Source organism: Oryzias latipes, chromosome 18, assembly GCF_053564925.1.
Source record: "Oryzias latipes strain Hd-rR chromosome 18, Olatipes_Hd-rR_3.1".
Classification (NCBI taxonomy): Eukaryota; Metazoa; Chordata; class Actinopteri; order Beloniformes; family Adrianichthyidae; genus Oryzias; species Oryzias latipes.
This window is the reverse complement of record NC_136254.1, coordinates 6608627-6625990: the sequence shown is the minus strand read 5'-3', so window position 1 is coordinate 6625990 and position 17364 is coordinate 6608627. Positions and strand designations below refer to the sequence as shown.

Genomic DNA, 17364 nt, shown 5'->3' with positions numbered 1-17364 from the left:
GAGACAAGGAGCGCGCGGGGCGGGAGCGGAGCGCAGAGGCGTCCGCGGAGTGCAGAGGCTTCTGAATTTTGACGCACGCGCCGCACTGAGGCGCGCGTATCACGCTGAGGCGCGCGCTTTTCAGTCGCCGCTGCTGTATTTTACCGGTGTGTTTTTTAACCAGCCCTGTTACTCCCATAACGCTGCCGCGACACAAGCGGAAGGAGAGCTGTACCCGTTCACCCCTCCATGCACTGCTGATACTTGCTCATTCTTAAACACGTACAACAGAATGGCGAGCCGGGCGTTGGCCCCGCCTTTAGCCCCTAAGACTCATGGGAAATGTGGAATCGCGGATGTAAATTTCCTCATCATAACTGAGGGATGTAATGTTGATTATATGGTTACTGTTTGTAATTTTATGTATGATACCTAGATTGTCAATAAGTAAAAAAAAAATGAAATAAAAACACCATAACTGAGGAACTTGTGAACAGACTAGAGGTCCATGCTGTTTGACAGATGTCGATACACTCAAATACATGAGCCAGAGGCAAAGCTGGCACCACCCACAATGTGCTAATGAATTGCACTCACTCTGGGATGCTGGCCGTGATCTGTCAGGATGACAATATCGCCTAACACATGCGCGGCTTGTACTCTGACGCGGCTTGTGTATGTATAAAACTAAATCGGGTGCGCTTTGTAGTCCGGAATTTACGGTACTTTAGAAACGTTTTTTCAACAAATAACTTCTGTACTGTCAAATAATAATTTTAATCATCAATGTGAACAGAAGGCTTCAAATTTCGGAGATTAGCACCGCCTACCGCGGCTCGAGTAATTGGATTAAATGGGAGTAAATTTAAAATGATTATGAATAAAATAAAAAGTAAAGTCGGACAAATAGTGACTCAGGTGTATTTTACTGCTCTTCAGACTGAGCCGCTGCATCCTGACTACATTTCCTGTAGAAATGTATGTTTTTAGATCTTATTCTTTTTATTTTTTGAGGTTTTAATTTTAGTGTGAAGTGAACTCATTTTGAACTCTCAAGACTTACTCTCCTGTGACCTTCCTTTATGCTTTATGGTTCCAGCGGCAGACTTTCCCCTGCAAACCCCTGTGAAAGACATGGAATATTCTTTGTGAAAATCTAGGAGTTTTCCAGAGAAGCAATAAATATGCCATGGACTACATTTCAACCATCTGGGTTGAAGGTCTTATTCCTGGGAACCTGTCTAGATTCATGTTCTCATGTGGAGGTTGGAGCTGACCTCCCCCTAATGCCGGGAGGAGCGAACGCTGTGGCTGATACTTCAGCTATTGGCCGGTGAGAGCACGAGGGCTATCTGCTGACGAATCAGAGCGACCAGGGGCGGAGATTCGGCCGCCATCTTGCTTCCGGGGGAGGAATTTCAACACACATGTTAAAAAGACTGTTTTGAAAGTTTTCCTTTGTTCTCAGAAATACCTACGAGTAATTCGCATGTAACTTATGCGTCTATAGGTCTTTTAACTTGGGAATCCAGATATCTGCAACAATGTCCTTAAATCTGTGTTAGAACTGTTGTCAGGGCAATAAACTTTGTATTTTTAATCCGGTTGAATGCTTGTTTGCTTTACCACTCTGGACTACTGAACACGTATGGATTGAAAGAACCAAAAAGCGGAAGATTTCTTTCCTACAGCAGTTGTTGTCGCTCTTTTTTTCTATGGGTTACAGAGAAACTCGAAATTGCAAGAGAATTCGCACATACTTTATGTAAATTTGGCAAGCTGTTTTACGTACGTGTACATAAACTGTTTTTGATGCACAGGTAGAGAAGAAGCGGAGTGACTTTTTAGCCAATCAGAATGCAGAACACAATGCACGATGCAAATCCGTGAAGTCGCGAAACCATGAAAAGTAAACCGCGTTATAGTGAGGGATCACTGTATATGCCATATACCATTTGCTCGTCTGGTGGCTACTTCTTCTGCTGCAAAGTCTGGCTCTTCCTGACGTTAGAAGCACCCCGCTGTCGACTCTCTTCAGTGTCCCCTCCTCCATGTCCCCACTGTTTATTAAAACCAGTCTCATTGGCACGCCCCCCAGTGCACACCTGTGTCCAATCCAGCTGTTCACCCTGTTACAAACCCATAGAGATAAAGAATCTTTTTTGCAAGGGTGACCTGGCTAAGAGCTTAGCAGCACATGTTGCAGATATATGGTCACAATATAAAATCAATGACTTTAGAGCCACAACAAAATTAAAGTGCAACAAAGTGACTTAGTGCTGAGCAGGGAGGTGTATGGATTTGTGATTGACAGAGAAACGGTTACCTAAATCCGACCTCACTAAGTCTTCAATATGTAGAGGGGTACAGAGCAAAGTCAGGGTAGTTTCTCCACAGAACTTTCTGTGGAAGATGGGATTTAAAGTCAGGTGTGACAGTAGTACACAGGACAAAGTCTTTTGACAAAACTTTATTGCAACTATCTTAATACACACTATACACAATTGCAGTCAGATAATAACACAGCTTGTTTTAGAATATTGAGGTAGTCCCATTTAAGACTGCCTTAACAATGGCAGTTCATTTTTTCTTTTTTTAAGTGAGAAGTGCTAAACGAAGAAGTTGAAGCAATGACAATAAACATTTTCAATACACTTTCCCAGATCCTGAGCTGATAGAACTTGGAGCCATGATCGTATCCTGTTTAAAGGTTGTGTAGGTCTGGTAGTGACTAGGAAGCTCCAATGTGTAGAGGCAGGTGTGAGCAACTAGGTAGGTTGAGCGCACTACATTTAAGTATAGGCTCCTTATTTGGTGCTCCCATCCCACCCAGAACTTCATAAGGTCACAGAGAACCTTCTGTGATGCTATAGAAGAGAATAATCCAACTATGTGACACTTCTGCACTTACACATTTTGTGCAAGTTTCATTAAATTTGCATTAACATTACCAACTCCATAATTATCCTTCCTAGGACACAAACGTCCCAATGCTAATTGAGACCCAATGTACTAGAAAGTAGGAGACCATTACCGTCCTCAATGAATTGCCTTAAGAACCCAGTGACGGTACTGACGTCCGTTAATGGAATGGGCTCCTTGTCTTCTTCATCACTGTCACAAGTAGATTGTGGCCAGCGAGTGCTCTCGATCATGGTCTAGAGGTTATCAGAAAGAATATTGTTAAGGTGCTTAGTGGTATTGTGTAGAACAGTTAACCTCTTAAGACCAGATGTAATATTTGAGACAACCTCACACAAAACGTAGTAACAGGGCATCAGTAACTACTGTGCAAATACATTGGGGCAAATGTATTTAGTCAGCCACCAAATGTGCAAATTTTCCCACTTAAAAATGAAAGGGCTTCTTACAGAAGAAGTTACAGGTCTGTGAGAGCCAGAAGTCCTGCTTGATTGTAGGTGAGCAAATACTTATTTTCCACCATATTTTTCAAACAAATTAGTTTAAAAATCAGACAATGTGAGCTTTTGGATTTTTCTCCCCCTCATTTGTCTGTCATAGTGACAAAGACATCTGATTATTTCTTTATTCAAATTTTTGTGAATGGGGAGCACACAAAAAATGTAATTGGGAAAAGTGTCTAGCTGTGACAGCTGGTTTAGTCAGCAAACCACAAGCTCCCTGCTCCGCACCATTCTGATTCATCCGCTTGTAGGCAAACATCTTGATTTTCCTCATCCGAGGAGCTATCTGGTTCTAAGCCACTTTTGTTCCACCAGCAATGTTGAGTTGAGGATGTATTGTTGTAAGTTAGCTGGAGATTTGTAACGAAGGGATTTAGGGTAATGAGGGCTGGCGTACTCCGTGCTAACAGTCATGCCCTCAACCCAGAGGCAAATTTCTAATGAATTGCTGCTGCTCTGCAGAAACTGTCCTAAAAATAAAAATAAAAACAGAGACGACATCGTTTTTAGGCCAAAATATGGCATCACAATTAAAAAAAACAATTTTCAGATATATTAAAAGATGATCAGAATGGGACTTTAAGAGGTTAAAGTTCTATTTTCTAGGAGTCATCTTGATGACAGGATTATGGTCCTGTAACAGTCTCTCTGCAGCTTTTAAGAGACAGGGTATTGTTTGATCATTCTGACGCGTATTTCACCTTGCAGCATTGGAAACAAAAAAATGATTTTAGTCTTTAAAATCAAAAGCCACAAATCATTCCACTAAAAACACGAACAAACTTATCTGTGAGCTAAGCCCCACAATTGACACCCTTGGGAAACTTAGAGAGTGGACCTCTGGTCTGGCGGAAAGACTTGGCCAGATTCCAGTTTCTTTCAGACCTTTCCGGACCTGCTTAATAGGCTGCATACCATGATTAAGTACCTGGAAAGCAGTGACAGAACAGAAGGTAGTCTTTAACTCTGAAAGGTCTAGCATCCTCCACAAGGCCATTTTAATACCATCAAGATGGAGTGATTCCAAAGGCAGTTTCATTTTTGTATCTTCTGGTCGAAAAACAACTTGTATTTCGTCTGAATTTAAAAGCGAACGTTTTATTTTAGACAAAAATATGGTTGTAAAGTTCTCTGTGATGCCTCATTTACTAAGAGAAGTAATCCTCTTTGGGAAGATGCCAATGTTTTTATTTTTATTGAAGGGCACTGTCCTGCACATTTTCGATGTTTCCCACCTCCCACACCTGATTCAAATCATTGTATGACATTATCAACAAGTTCAGAGATATGAACAACGTTAAAAACCTGTCCATTTAATTAAAGGTGTGTTGAAGCAGAAGAACATCTAAAACATGAGGGGCAATTGTCTGGTCTGACACCCAAACTGTTAGGGGGGTCATGTTAACAAAGTTTTATATAATGATCAGCAGTATCTCGTCTCAATGCTTACAACCTTTGAAAGCAGCAGCTGGAACAGTTCGGAGTTGGCTGATACCAAGACAGGCAAAGATTACTCACACTGGTGGTTTCTTCAGAATCAGAATCCTTTTATTGTCATACGCACAGCTTTTACACCGACATACGAAATTACTTTGTGAAGGAATTTGTTTTATTATTATCATTGCTTAAATGTATTTGGTTAAATGTATGTTTAAATGTTAACTCAGATTGACCTTTTTACCTCTTCTGAAAACAGTTGTGTGTTTGTTCATCTGCTTCTCATCCCCCACCCAGGATGAGGGGTTTACGACACACTGTCCTCAGCTGATAAGGGATACTGTTTGAACTTAGAATCCAACCAAAAGGGTCATTTGATGACACCCCCTAATGAACTTTTTGTCTTTGTCTTGAAAATGTTACCTCCTTCTTGTGTTCTTAATAAAAGCAGCACGAGGAGAGGCAGACCTTTGAGAAGAGAAGCGTGGTAGACGTTTTCTGTCACTCTTGCTCCTCTCCCTCGTGCATGAGAAACTTGATTCTTGTTGTGGTTTGTTGTTTATAATTGTGTTTTTCTTTAATGTCTAGATGCATTTATCTGACATTCTTTGGTCCTTACGAGCCGGATGACAACATATCTGCGTCTTTGGGGGGAGGACCATGCCGATTGAAGTCTGTGCACAGCCCGTGAGACTAGGTCTCCGGAGGAAAGTCCGTCGTAGTGAATTCTACGCCGGCCAATCGACTGGTCTGATCCCTGGGTCCGGATTGACGTTATTCGTTAACCAGTCAGGCCACAACGACAAGGCAAGTACAGCGCTTTTTCAGGGGTTCAAGTCCCCGAAGGGGCCCAGAATTCTGAGGGACAGGTTCAAGTCCTGTTGCCTAAAACACGTGTGGGTTTGGAGTCCCGGAAAAGTCCAGAATTCTGTATAAAGGTGTAGGTTCGAGTCCTGCAGCCTAAAACGCGTAAGAGGGTTCAAGTCCCTAAAAGGCCTATAAAAAATTAAAAATAAATAAAAAATAACCTTTTTTTTGGTGTGAATGTGTGTGCATGTGTGAAAGGAGTGAACTTGTTCGAAGCAGTGAGCAGCTGGAAACCTTGCGGTGTTAACACAAGGCTGCTTGTTGGAGTAGAACAAGATTTCATCTCATTAGGCTTTAGGTGAAAAGAACCCAGAGTCTAAAACGGGTTTTGCTCCTGGGAGGACCCTAAACGTGTGACCGGATTAGACAATAGGTCTGACCTAGAAGCTTGTTGCACGGGGAGTGAAATTTGGTCCTGAGAGAAATTCTCTGTTGGTTCTGATCACACTCTGTGACTAACGTAAATAAAAAAATAAAAAATGGGGAATTCAAATAAAACAGTTGAATTAACATGAGATTAAAAATATATGGAAAGAGGTTCATCCAGGATTGATAAAATGGGATAAAAACTACAATTTTAAGGGGAATGTACTGAATTAGTTCAATGGTTACCAATTAAAAACAGAATAAAAACTAAAAAAGAACCAAAAAAATAGTGAAGAATTAATTTGTGCAAAACTGTGCTTAAATGAAGCAACGAAAAATAAAGAATGGCATTCAGAAAAGTAAAACTAGAGAAGCATGTCTGATTCCTAAAAAAGAAGAGGATAAATCAGTTGTGAGACTCAGACCCCTGCAACAGCAGGCTGCAGCGGGCTGCAGACCGAGCAGGGGCAGGATGAAAGGGGGGGAGAGCAGAAACCAGCTGATTTCTCACCTCCTCCCTACCAGGGGACAAATGCTCCTCTGTTGACGGGTTTTTACCCACCAGTGACTGATTTAAATAAACCAGAAAAAGAAAAAATAATGTTAGGAGGAAAAGGGAAAAAACTTGAATGGAGTAAAACTATGGGGGTTGGTTTGGAAGAAGCTGGAGAGTCATCTAATGTTGCATAGACATTTCCAATGATTGAAGTGCCCAATCCCAGAGCTGGAGAAGATGGCCAGAGGCCTACACTTCTTGTGTTTAGGACCTGGACATTAGAGGATGTTAGGAAGGCAGTGAGGGGAGTTATCTCTCACAGGGAAAATCCACAGGATTTTCATGAGCAAATGATGGAAGTTCAGAGAGCTTATCATCTGAATAGCATTTAATGTCAGCAAGTATGTATGACTGCTATGAAAGCAGTCTGGGCAAAAGTAAAGGGAAAAAGGAATCCTATGAATGATGATGATCCACCTGGTCCTCTTCCGCATAACAGTCTAAGAGTTGATTCAAAGTCTTACACCTTTAGGACAAAGAATTAGAGAAGCCTTTCCAATGAGACCTGATTATGGAAAGATTGGTCAAACTAAACAAAAAGATGGAGAGTTAGTGTCTGATTTTAGAGTCAGATTTGAAGAAGTTTTAAAGTTAACAGTCGACTCATAGGATAGGGTAATGATAATGACGAAGTCCCTATAGGCAGCAGCTGAAACAAGCTTTACTGCAAGCTATGAGACCAGGGGATTGCAGACTAGATAAGGACACTTTACATAGATCTGCCTACAGGAGCGCTACAACAGTTTGTGAATTTTGCTGTTCATGCAGAAAAAGTGATGGTGAATAAAAAGAAATTTAGGAATCAAAGTGAAGATACATTTTGGCAAGAGGAAAGTAGTGATGTGTTTTTTGGAAGGAATGTGAAGAGAGGAAGAAATCGTGGTCGTGGAAAAGGAAATTTTAGATGAAGGTCTAGAGGAAGTAGCAACAGAGGGTCAGAGCAGGTTGATGAATGTTGGATTTGTAGACAGAGAGATCATTGGGAGAGAGAGATTGTCCTGAAAGGAAGAAACCAGATTGATTAGATGGTAAAAGAAATAACAAGATAAAAGATGAATCTGAACCAGAAATTCAACCAATTGGTGATGAATTTTTAGATCTCACTGAAAGAGAAATAGTTTTTGTTGATGGGTCAGCAAAGAAAGATGAAACAGGCAGAAACAAAGTGGGTTTTGCTGTTGTAACTCAAGATAAGGTTTTGAAGGCAGGACCCCTGCCTGGAAATTACTCAGCACAATCAGCAGAGTTGACAGCTTTAACTGAAGCATGCAAACTGTTTAAAGATAAGCCAGTTACGATCTATACTGATAGCCAATATGCGTTTGCTACAGTGCATTTGTTTTGTCAACAGTGGAAGAACAGAGGGTTTAAAACATCAACAGGAAAACCAGTAACGCATGTAGACTTACTGAAAGAATTATTAACTGCTGTAATGTTACCATCTAAAGTAGCAAGATGTAAATGTGAGGGACACACACGAAGAACAGATCATATTTCTAAAGGAAATGCCTTTGCAGATGCAACAGCAAAGCAAGCTGCAACAAAAGATGTAGAAATATGCACAAATGAGGATGTGACTGCAGATGCACCCGCTGATGTTTTAAAAGAAATGCAACACAGTGCACCGAAACAAGAAAAAGATTTATGGTTAAAAAAAAAGGAGTAAAGTTAGAACAAGGTCTTTATGTCAGCACAGAAGGAAAACCTATTTTACCAAAATCCATGTACAAATGGGTAGCAATTTTGAGTCATGGGCCTTGCCATGATTCAACAGGGGGGAGGATGAACTTATTAGAGAAATATTAAACAACTTATGGATTTATGCTCTATAAACTCTATAAAAAAATTTTTTTGTAAACAATGTGTTACATGTATGCATCATAATCCCCAAGGCAATGTTAAATTTAAGAGAGGAAGATTTTCTGAACCACCTTTTCCTTTCCATACAATCCTTATGGATTTTATTGAATTGAATAAAAGCAAAGGATTGAAATATTGTTTAGTGATTATTAATGCATTTTTCAAATGGGTTGAAATTTTTCCATGTGCAACACAAGATGCTATTACAGTAGCTAAAGGTATTTGTAAAAGAATAATCCCAACTTTTGGCATACCACAAGTGATAAGAAGTGATAATGGTACACATTTTGTAAATCAAGTGATAGACAAAATGGCTCAACATCTTTGTATTGATTTAAAGAGACATTGTAGTTATCACCCACAGAGTGCAGGATTAGTTGAGAGAACTAATGGCACTATCAAATCAAAGTTAAAGAAATGCATGGAAGAGACAAACAGACAGTAGCCTGACTGCATAGACTTAGTTCAGCTAAGCATGCGTATCACAGGCACAGCAGGTCAACCTTTAACGCCTTTTGAAATGTTGTATGGACGTTCTTATAGGTTACCAGACCTTGATCCTACACAGCAACATTCTCCAGATGATGATGCAAATTTAGTGGATTATTTGAGAAAAATGTTTACCACTAAAGATGTGCAAAGGACAAATCAAGTGCCAGATTCCTTTTTATCTCCACAGGACACTTCACCAGTGCAGGTTGGTGACTGGGTGTTTGTGAAGGCCATAAAAAGGAAGTGTTGGTCCAGCCCACGGTGGGAAGGGACATTCCAAGTCCTGCTGACTACACCAACAGCTGTAAAGATTGCTGAAAGGACGTTTTGGATCCACCTGTCACACTGCAAGAAAAAGCATCTGGGTGAGGCTAATTCCAACTGCTAGGTGGGGAAGTCTGACTACAAAGGGAGGCAGCTGTATAGAAGCTGCTTGTCTCAAAGTCAGCGAAGCAGGGGAATCCACCTAGTTTTAGGGAAGAAAGCACACCAGATCTCTTTTGCACTACACGGATCCTACACTGTTAGAGGACTTGAGGAGGTGATGTGCTAGTAACCTCTCCCTCCCGAAGATAGGCACATATCCACCATGGCGTGTCCAACTGGGCTAAGAGACAGTTTATTTTGTTTACTGTTCCTGCTATTCCTGACAGGAGCCACCACAAGGATTTGGTTCTTTTGGAATCATTATCCACCTGCAAGAAGAACCACCAACGAGGACAGACTAAACATTTCTCGACGATGGCTGAGTATTGATGAACATGATGTTTTGAATAGTTCAAAAATGAACATAACTCACCTGTATATGACAAATTCTTGGTATAGGTGTAATGTTTGGCGAATCAAGCTATTGCTCTTGTAATGTCCCTGGCGCTGTCCGTAGTTCTGATTTACGACTGTCGCAAAGCAGTATATTAAAGTACGTCATCTGAACGGCTCCCTCGTCTCGTGAATGTTTCTTATAAACCTTACCAGCAGGAATTAAGATACATTACATGGTGTCAGAAGTGGGATAAGAACAGTAAGAAACCTACGCAGCCATGACTATGCAGTTTGACCACCCAAGAATAGACTGGGAAGCGGAGGATTTATTCCAAGAGTTTGAAAGGTTTAGCAGCCACGTTAGCTTCGTGTTCGCGGGTCCTCTGTCTGCGCAAGAGCCCAAACAGAAGGCGGGCTGGCTTGGAACGTGGCTTGGCGAGCAAGGGAGAGAAATCTACAAAACGCTCCAGTGGGCTGACGGTGAAAAGGATGATCCAGTTAAAGTCCTGGACAAATTTGCAGCCTACGTAAGACCTTGGAAAAACAAGAGGATCGCGAGGCATCGCTTCAAGCAGAGGAAACAAGGAGCAACGGAGACATTCGACCATTTTGTGAAAGACTTGAAACTTCTATTGCTGGATTGTGAGTATGGTGACCCAGATGACATGCTCGTGGATGCCATTATTGCTGGTGTGAGGGAAAAACGTGTCAAGGAAAGACTTTTGGACAAAGGTGAGGAGCTGACACTAGCTAAAGCTATAGAAATCCCTCAACAGTTTGAAATGTCACAAACACAGATGAGAATTGTGAGAGAGGAGGACACACAGGTGTCAGCAGTGTCAAGCAAACCAAGATTTAATGCACAAAATAAAAAGGCTCACACTCAGTGGCAGCAAAAACCCACACAACCAAGGCAAAATGTGCAAGGTAAAGCAAAAATGTGTTCCAAATGTGGGAAAGACCCCAAACACAAGTGGAGTAAAGGTGTATGTCCAGCTAAAGGATCAATCTGCTCATGCTGTAATAAGCCAAACCACTGGGCATCAGTTTGCCGCAGTCGCATGGTGAGTGCTTTAAATGTGGAGTCAACAAATGACGAGTGTGAGGAGGAAATACTGGACATCAACCTCACTACAGATGCAGTTCCTATAGCAACATTAGTGGAAGATAAGTGGTTAGTGGACACTGACATCCTGTCTAAGAAGGTGCAGTTCAGGATCGACACTGGTGCAAGATGTAACACGCTCACTCTAAACTGTTACCAATCCCTAAACCACAAAGGTGAGCTTAAAACGTCTAAAAGAGTGCTCAAAACCTACTCCAACCACAAAATAAAACCAATTGCATCAGTTGACCTCCCGCTAAAATACAAAGCACACAAGGCCAAAGCAGAGTTTGAAATAGTTGACATTGCACATGAAAATGTGTTGAGCGGCACAACAGCAGAGGCACTGGGCCTTATCATGAGACTACACACTCTACAAGATGCTGCTTCAAACAAAGCAGGCGAAGTTGGAAATGAAGCTACAACGCCAGACACCTGTCGGGCTTGAGAACTTCCCAGAACTGACTCATACTACAGGAACACTACCAGGTAAATACACAATAAAAATTGATCCAGATGCCAAGCCTGTTATACATCCTGTGTGCCGACAGCCTGTTGCACTCAGAGCTAAGATAGTGAAAAAACTGCATGAAATGGTGCAAGATGGCTATATCACAAAGGTTGACCAACCAACCGACTGGGTGAGCTCTATGGTAGTAGTCACAAACAAAGACAAGCTTAGAATCTGCATCGATCCAAGCGACCTGAACAATGCTATAAAGCGAGAGCATTATCCCATGCGCACAATAGAGGAAGTTGTGTCGACAATGCCCAATGCCAAGGTCTTCTCGGTCCTAGATGCAAAATCAGGCTTTCTCCAGATTGAGCTAGATGACCCATCGTCATTCCTAACAACCTTCAACACACCCATTGGAAGATTCAGATGGTCGAGACTACCATTTGGTATCAAATGCGCTCCTGAAATATTCCAGCGCATTATGGATCAAATGCTAGAGGGCATTGGTGGAGCCACAAGTGTGATGGATGACATCCTCATAGCAGCGCCAACCCTAGCAGAACACAACAAAATTCTAAAGCAGGTTGTGCAGCGAGCCACGACTTATAATTTGAGGTTAAACTTCAATAAATGCCACATTCGTCAGTCAGCTGTACCTTATGTGGGACACTTAATAACAGCTGATGGGCTAAAACCAGACCCAGTGAAAACTGAAGCTGTTAGGTGTATGCCGCCCCCTACAGACAAGGAAGGTGTCCGACGGTTCCTGGGTTTTGTGACATATCTGTCAAAATTTATTCCGAACCTCAGCGAAATCGACGCACCACTAAGGCAGCTTACAAAAAGAGATGTGGAATTCATGTGGCAACCAGCGCAGCAACAAGCCTTTGAGAAGCTCAAGGATGTTTGCACGAACCCCCCTGTACTGAAGTTCTTCGATGTGTCAAAACCTGTGGAAATATACTGTGATGCAAGCAGCACCGGACTCGGAGCTGTGCTGATACAGGACGACCGACCAGTAGCCTTTTCATCACGGTCAATGACAGATGCAGAGACGCGTTATGCGCAGATTGAAAAGGAGATGCTCTCCATTGTCCATGCCTGCACCAAGTTTCACCACTATATTTTTGGAAAACATGTCACAGTATTCAACGACCACAAGCCACTCGAGGACATCTACAAAAAGCCGCTGCTGTCCACACCACTGCGTATCCAAAGAATGCGCTTGCGACTTCAGTGGTATGACATCACAGTCAGGTACAGGAGAGGCAAAGATATGGAACTGCCAGACACGCTGTCTCGAGCTCAATTGTCAGACAAAACGCCAGAGGCAGGAGGTCTAGAGTGTGTCTCCATGATCAACTTTCTGTCTGTGAGTGAAGAGAAATACTCTGAGCTGCAGACACGAACTAACAATGAACTGAGTCTGCTCCAACAGGTCATTCAGCATGGCTGGCCGGAACACAGAAGAGAGGTGCCGACCCCTGTGCAGCCATACTGGGACTCAAGAAGTCAACTAGTGGTAACAGATGGCATTGTCTACAAAGGTATGCGTATTGTTGTTCCCCCCACCATGCAAACAGACATGCTTCGCCTCATACATCAGTCCCACTTGGGAATGGTGAAAAGCAAACAGCGTGCACGCGAAGTGTTATACTGGCCAGGTATGAGCGCCGAGATTGAAAACATGATCAGAAGCTGCCCAAAGTGTGCGGAAGTGCAAAACCGACTCCCCAAACTTCCTCTAATGCCAACAGAAACACCGGAACTTCCTTTTGAAGTAGTTGGCTCCGATCTGTTTGAGTTTGAGGATAAGCATTACATCGTACTCGTGGATTATTATTCAAAATTCATTGAAGCAGACAAGCTGAAAGATCAGCGCAGCAGCACTACTATTGAGGCACTAAAAACTCAGTTCAGCAGGCATGGCATCCCTGCCATCCTAAGAACAGATAATGGTCCACAGTATACATCAGCAGAGTTCAAGGAATTTTGCCAAAGCTATGGAATCCAGCACAAAACATCATCACCACACACTCCACACTCTAATGGTGAGGCGGAAAGGGCAGTACAAACTGTTAAAAGACTGTGGAGCAAAGCAAAAGACAAATATCTCGCATTATTGGACTACCGCACAACACCACTCGAGTCTGTAGGACTGTCACCTGCTCAGCTGCTAATGGGCAGGAGATCTCGCAACAACTTGCCTACAGCCAGAGCACTGCTCAAACCCACGTCCTATGATTCCAATAAAGTGAAATGGTTACTAGACAAGACAAAACATATCCAGAAGCATTACCACGACAGAAGAGCGGTCAGCACCAAGCCAGAGTTACAACCCGGAGATGAGGTCAGGATGGCGCCACACCCTGGAAACCAAAAATGGTCCCCAGCAGTGGTCGTCCGACCACACAGTGCTCCACGCTCCTACATTGTGGACAGTGAGGGCAAGCTGTTCCGTCGAACCAGACAGCATCTCTGCACGAGCACAGCTGCTGCCAATATATAGCGCCATACCATGCCCAACGAGGAGCCCTGGTGTGAACCTGCAGGGACGCCAGAAGCTAAGGAGGAGCAGTGTGCAGTGGCACCCTCAGAGCTACCATCTCAACCCTCAGTGGTTCCCCAGTGTTCTACATCACAAAGGAGCGAACCATATCGCACCAGACGTGGCAGAGCTGTAAAGCCACCTGATAGACTAGACTTGTAATCCGGCTACATCCAGTGCCAGATAGTAGTCAGGGACAGACGTGACGCAGACGTCTGATGGAAGTGACGTGCTGGTAACCTCTCCTTCCTAGATTAGTTCATAAATGCTGGAAAGCTTGTTTATGATTATTATTTATGTTTTGTTGGGTTATTTCAGAACATTCGAGCTCCATGTTAGAGCACTAAGACAGCCTTTATTTTGTTACTGTTGATGATCTTATTTATGTTATTTTATTACTGAGAAAAGGGGATGTAATGTTTGGCAAATCAAGCTATTGCTCTTGTAATGTCCCTGGCGCTGTCCGTAGTTCTGATTTACGACTGTCGCAAAGCAGTATATTAAAGTACGTCATCTGAACGGCTCCCTCGTCTCGTCAATGTTTCTTATAAACCTTACCAGCAGGAATTAAGATACATTACATAGGTATGTTATGTTACTGGCTAAAGAAAGGAATAGATCTGATTGCTATGTTTGTTCTGTAATTCCAGCTTCATCCCTACATCCTAATTTGCAGGCAAAGCAATTTTCTGCGTGGAAAAACGACTGTGTTTTTGAATATAGTACCAGAGGGTATATTAGTACTGGAGCCGTTACCACTTCAAATGGTACTCTTGTAAGACCGAGTTGTAAGAGTTTGTATCAGTTTAAAAAACTGAAATTGACAAAATCATTAGCTCCATATGCTAGTGTGGAACCAGGAACTGTGTTTCCACATTGTGTAACTAACAATGGCACAGAATTTTTAGGAACTTTGCCGACGAAGATGTGTCATGAACTTCTTGTTCCCTTCACAGTCCAGATAATCAATGACAGAGTTTCCCATGGTTATGCAGTTCCCTGCCCTGGAGGACGTTGTGTTGGATCTAATCCAGATTTAATTCCAGGTAACAATGGTACTTATGTGGTTCATCAAATGTTTTGGTTATGTGGGCAGGCCCTCTACCTCAGTCTGCCTAGAGACTGGAGTGGGATTTGTGTTTCTGTAAAGGTCACAGGTCACACTTTCATAGTTTCTGCAGTCCATGAGCCTCACCTGCGTCACAGACGTAACCTTAGTGATGTCAAGCCACATGATTCCATTTGGGGATCAGATGTACCTGAAGACCATGAACACTGGAATACTGGGGAAAAGGTAACTATGGCATTGTTTCCCTGAGTGGGAAATGCTACAAACGCTCTCAGAATTGAGACCATTGATTATTGATTAGGTTTATTTTTGAACGCTACAATTAAAGCATTTAAAGGCTATAATGAAGAAATGTCAAGCATGAAACTTATGGTTCTACAGAACAGATTGGTTTTGGACTTATTGGTTGCTCAGGAGGGAGGTGTTTGTAAAATGTTAAATGACAACTGTTGTACATTTATTCCTGACAACACTGATGAAGGTCACAGCATCACAGAAGCATTACATCAACTTGAAAAGGTTCAGCAGGCAATGCAGGATGACAGGAAACCCCAATCTTGGGATTTCTTCTCCTGGTTTGCTTTTGGTTCCTGGTAGCAACTTTGTTAAAAATAGTGACACCTATTCTTATGGTACTGATCATATGTTGTGTGTTCACTATGTGCATTTTTCCTTGTTTTCAATCTATGATTTCCAGAGCAGTGAATGGTGGAGTACAAAGTGTTCTTATGAGTCAAGAATACAACTTGTTATTAAAGGGAGAACAAGATGACTGTAATGATTTTGAAATTGAAATTACTTGAAAAAAAAAAAAAGAACTTCTCATCTGAGTGTAAATTGAAAGTGTTATGAAAATGAAGATGTCACAGAAAACTGAAAAGAGATGTGATATTGGATGTGAGATTTTGACATTTATCAATGATAAAAAGGAGGGAGTATGTGAAGGAATTTGTTTTATTATTATCATTGCTTAAATGTATTTGGTTAAATGTATGTTTAAATGTTAACTCAGATTGACCTTTTTACCTCTTCTGAAAACAGTTGTGTGTTTGTTCATCTGCTTCTCATCCCCCACCCAGGATGAGGGGTTTACGACACACTGTCCTCAGCTGATAAGGGATACTGTTTGAACTTAGAATCCAACCAAAAGGGTCATTTGACGACACCCCCTAATGAACTTTTTGTCTTTGTCTTGAAAATGTTACCTCCTTCTTGTGTTCTTAATAAAAGCAGCACGAGGAGAGGCAGACCTTTGAGAAGAGAAGCGTGGTAGACGTTTTCTGTCACTCTTGCTCCTCTCCCTCGTGCATGAGAAACTTGATTCTTGTTGTGGTTTGTTGTTTATAATTGTGTTTTTCTTTAATGTCTAGATGCATTTATCTGACATACTTTCAGTGCAACCCGAACAAGATCAGACATACAACAAATACACATACAGTTCGAGTTTTACTGAGGCAGCTGCAGCGACTGCGCACCTTTTTCTTAGGATGGGTAAAGATGGTTACAATAGGTGGGCAGGGTGATGATTGGTGACAAAAAAAGTCGTATCTCAACACTGTGATACAATGTGTAGATACAAGAAAAAAAACACCGTCTGAACACAGAAGCACATATTCTCACGGCCACGCAGTACACAAGGATCACTGGGAAGGTTGGATAGGGGGGGTGGGGCCCCCCCCGGGCCCCCCCCCTGTGTTACACTCCGGTCGCAGCTGCTCCTCACGGGCGCTCGCGTCTCCACGAGTGCTCACTCGGGGGCGGGGGATGAGTTCCGAGGAATGTCGAGGTCAAACTGCAGAGGACTTAGGATCAGAGCAGACGACTCCCGTTTAAATACGAGGAGGGGAACTGGGACCAATCAGGGGACCACATAAAGCTGGTCCTCTCTGCCTCCCGTGGACCACATGATTGGTACCAGTTTGGCTGGTCCATAATGTCACGGAGGGGGTTGAGGGAGTACCCAGATGTAGAGAGGAGGCGGCAGCAGGTTTAATAGGAACTTAAACAACAACTAAGAATAAAACGCACTACTGCTGAACAGGCAAGACAACTGGAGACTCAAAAGATACTAAAACGGGGAACATCAGAACTAACACCAGACTATAGACCAGTACAGGAGGGAGGGAAAGACAGGACATAAAAACGTACAAACGAGACACAGGTGACAACAATGAGGGCAGATAGGGACCAAAAGTAAAACTCAATACTCCAACAAAACAGGAAACCTTTCAAAATAAAACGGGAAACTGAAACTCAAACATGACAGAACAAAACACAAAAGCAAGAGAAGTAAAGCATAACAGGTCTTCAATGTTTTTCTGGTCAAGGACACTTGCTAAGAGAAAAAAAGCAGACTCCCCCTTACATCTAGTAAAAAAATATGTTGCAGACGAATCATATGAATCAATCACTTGTTAGATGTATTTGTCAGCACAACCATC

The 17364-nt window shown here is 42.4% G+C and overlaps 1 long non-coding RNA gene across 1 annotated transcript; it reads left to right on the top strand.

The window, feature by feature from the left end:
- The first annotated feature begins 4873 nt into the window (after positions 1 to 4873).
- Positions 4874 to 16244, top strand: LOC111949279 (uncharacterized). Its single transcript, XR_013651223.1, has 2 exons — positions 4874 to 9807; positions 14440 to 16244. It is a non-coding gene; the product is annotated as an uncharacterized LOC111949279 (long non-coding RNA).
- Positions 16245 to 17364: the final 1120 nt, after the last annotated feature.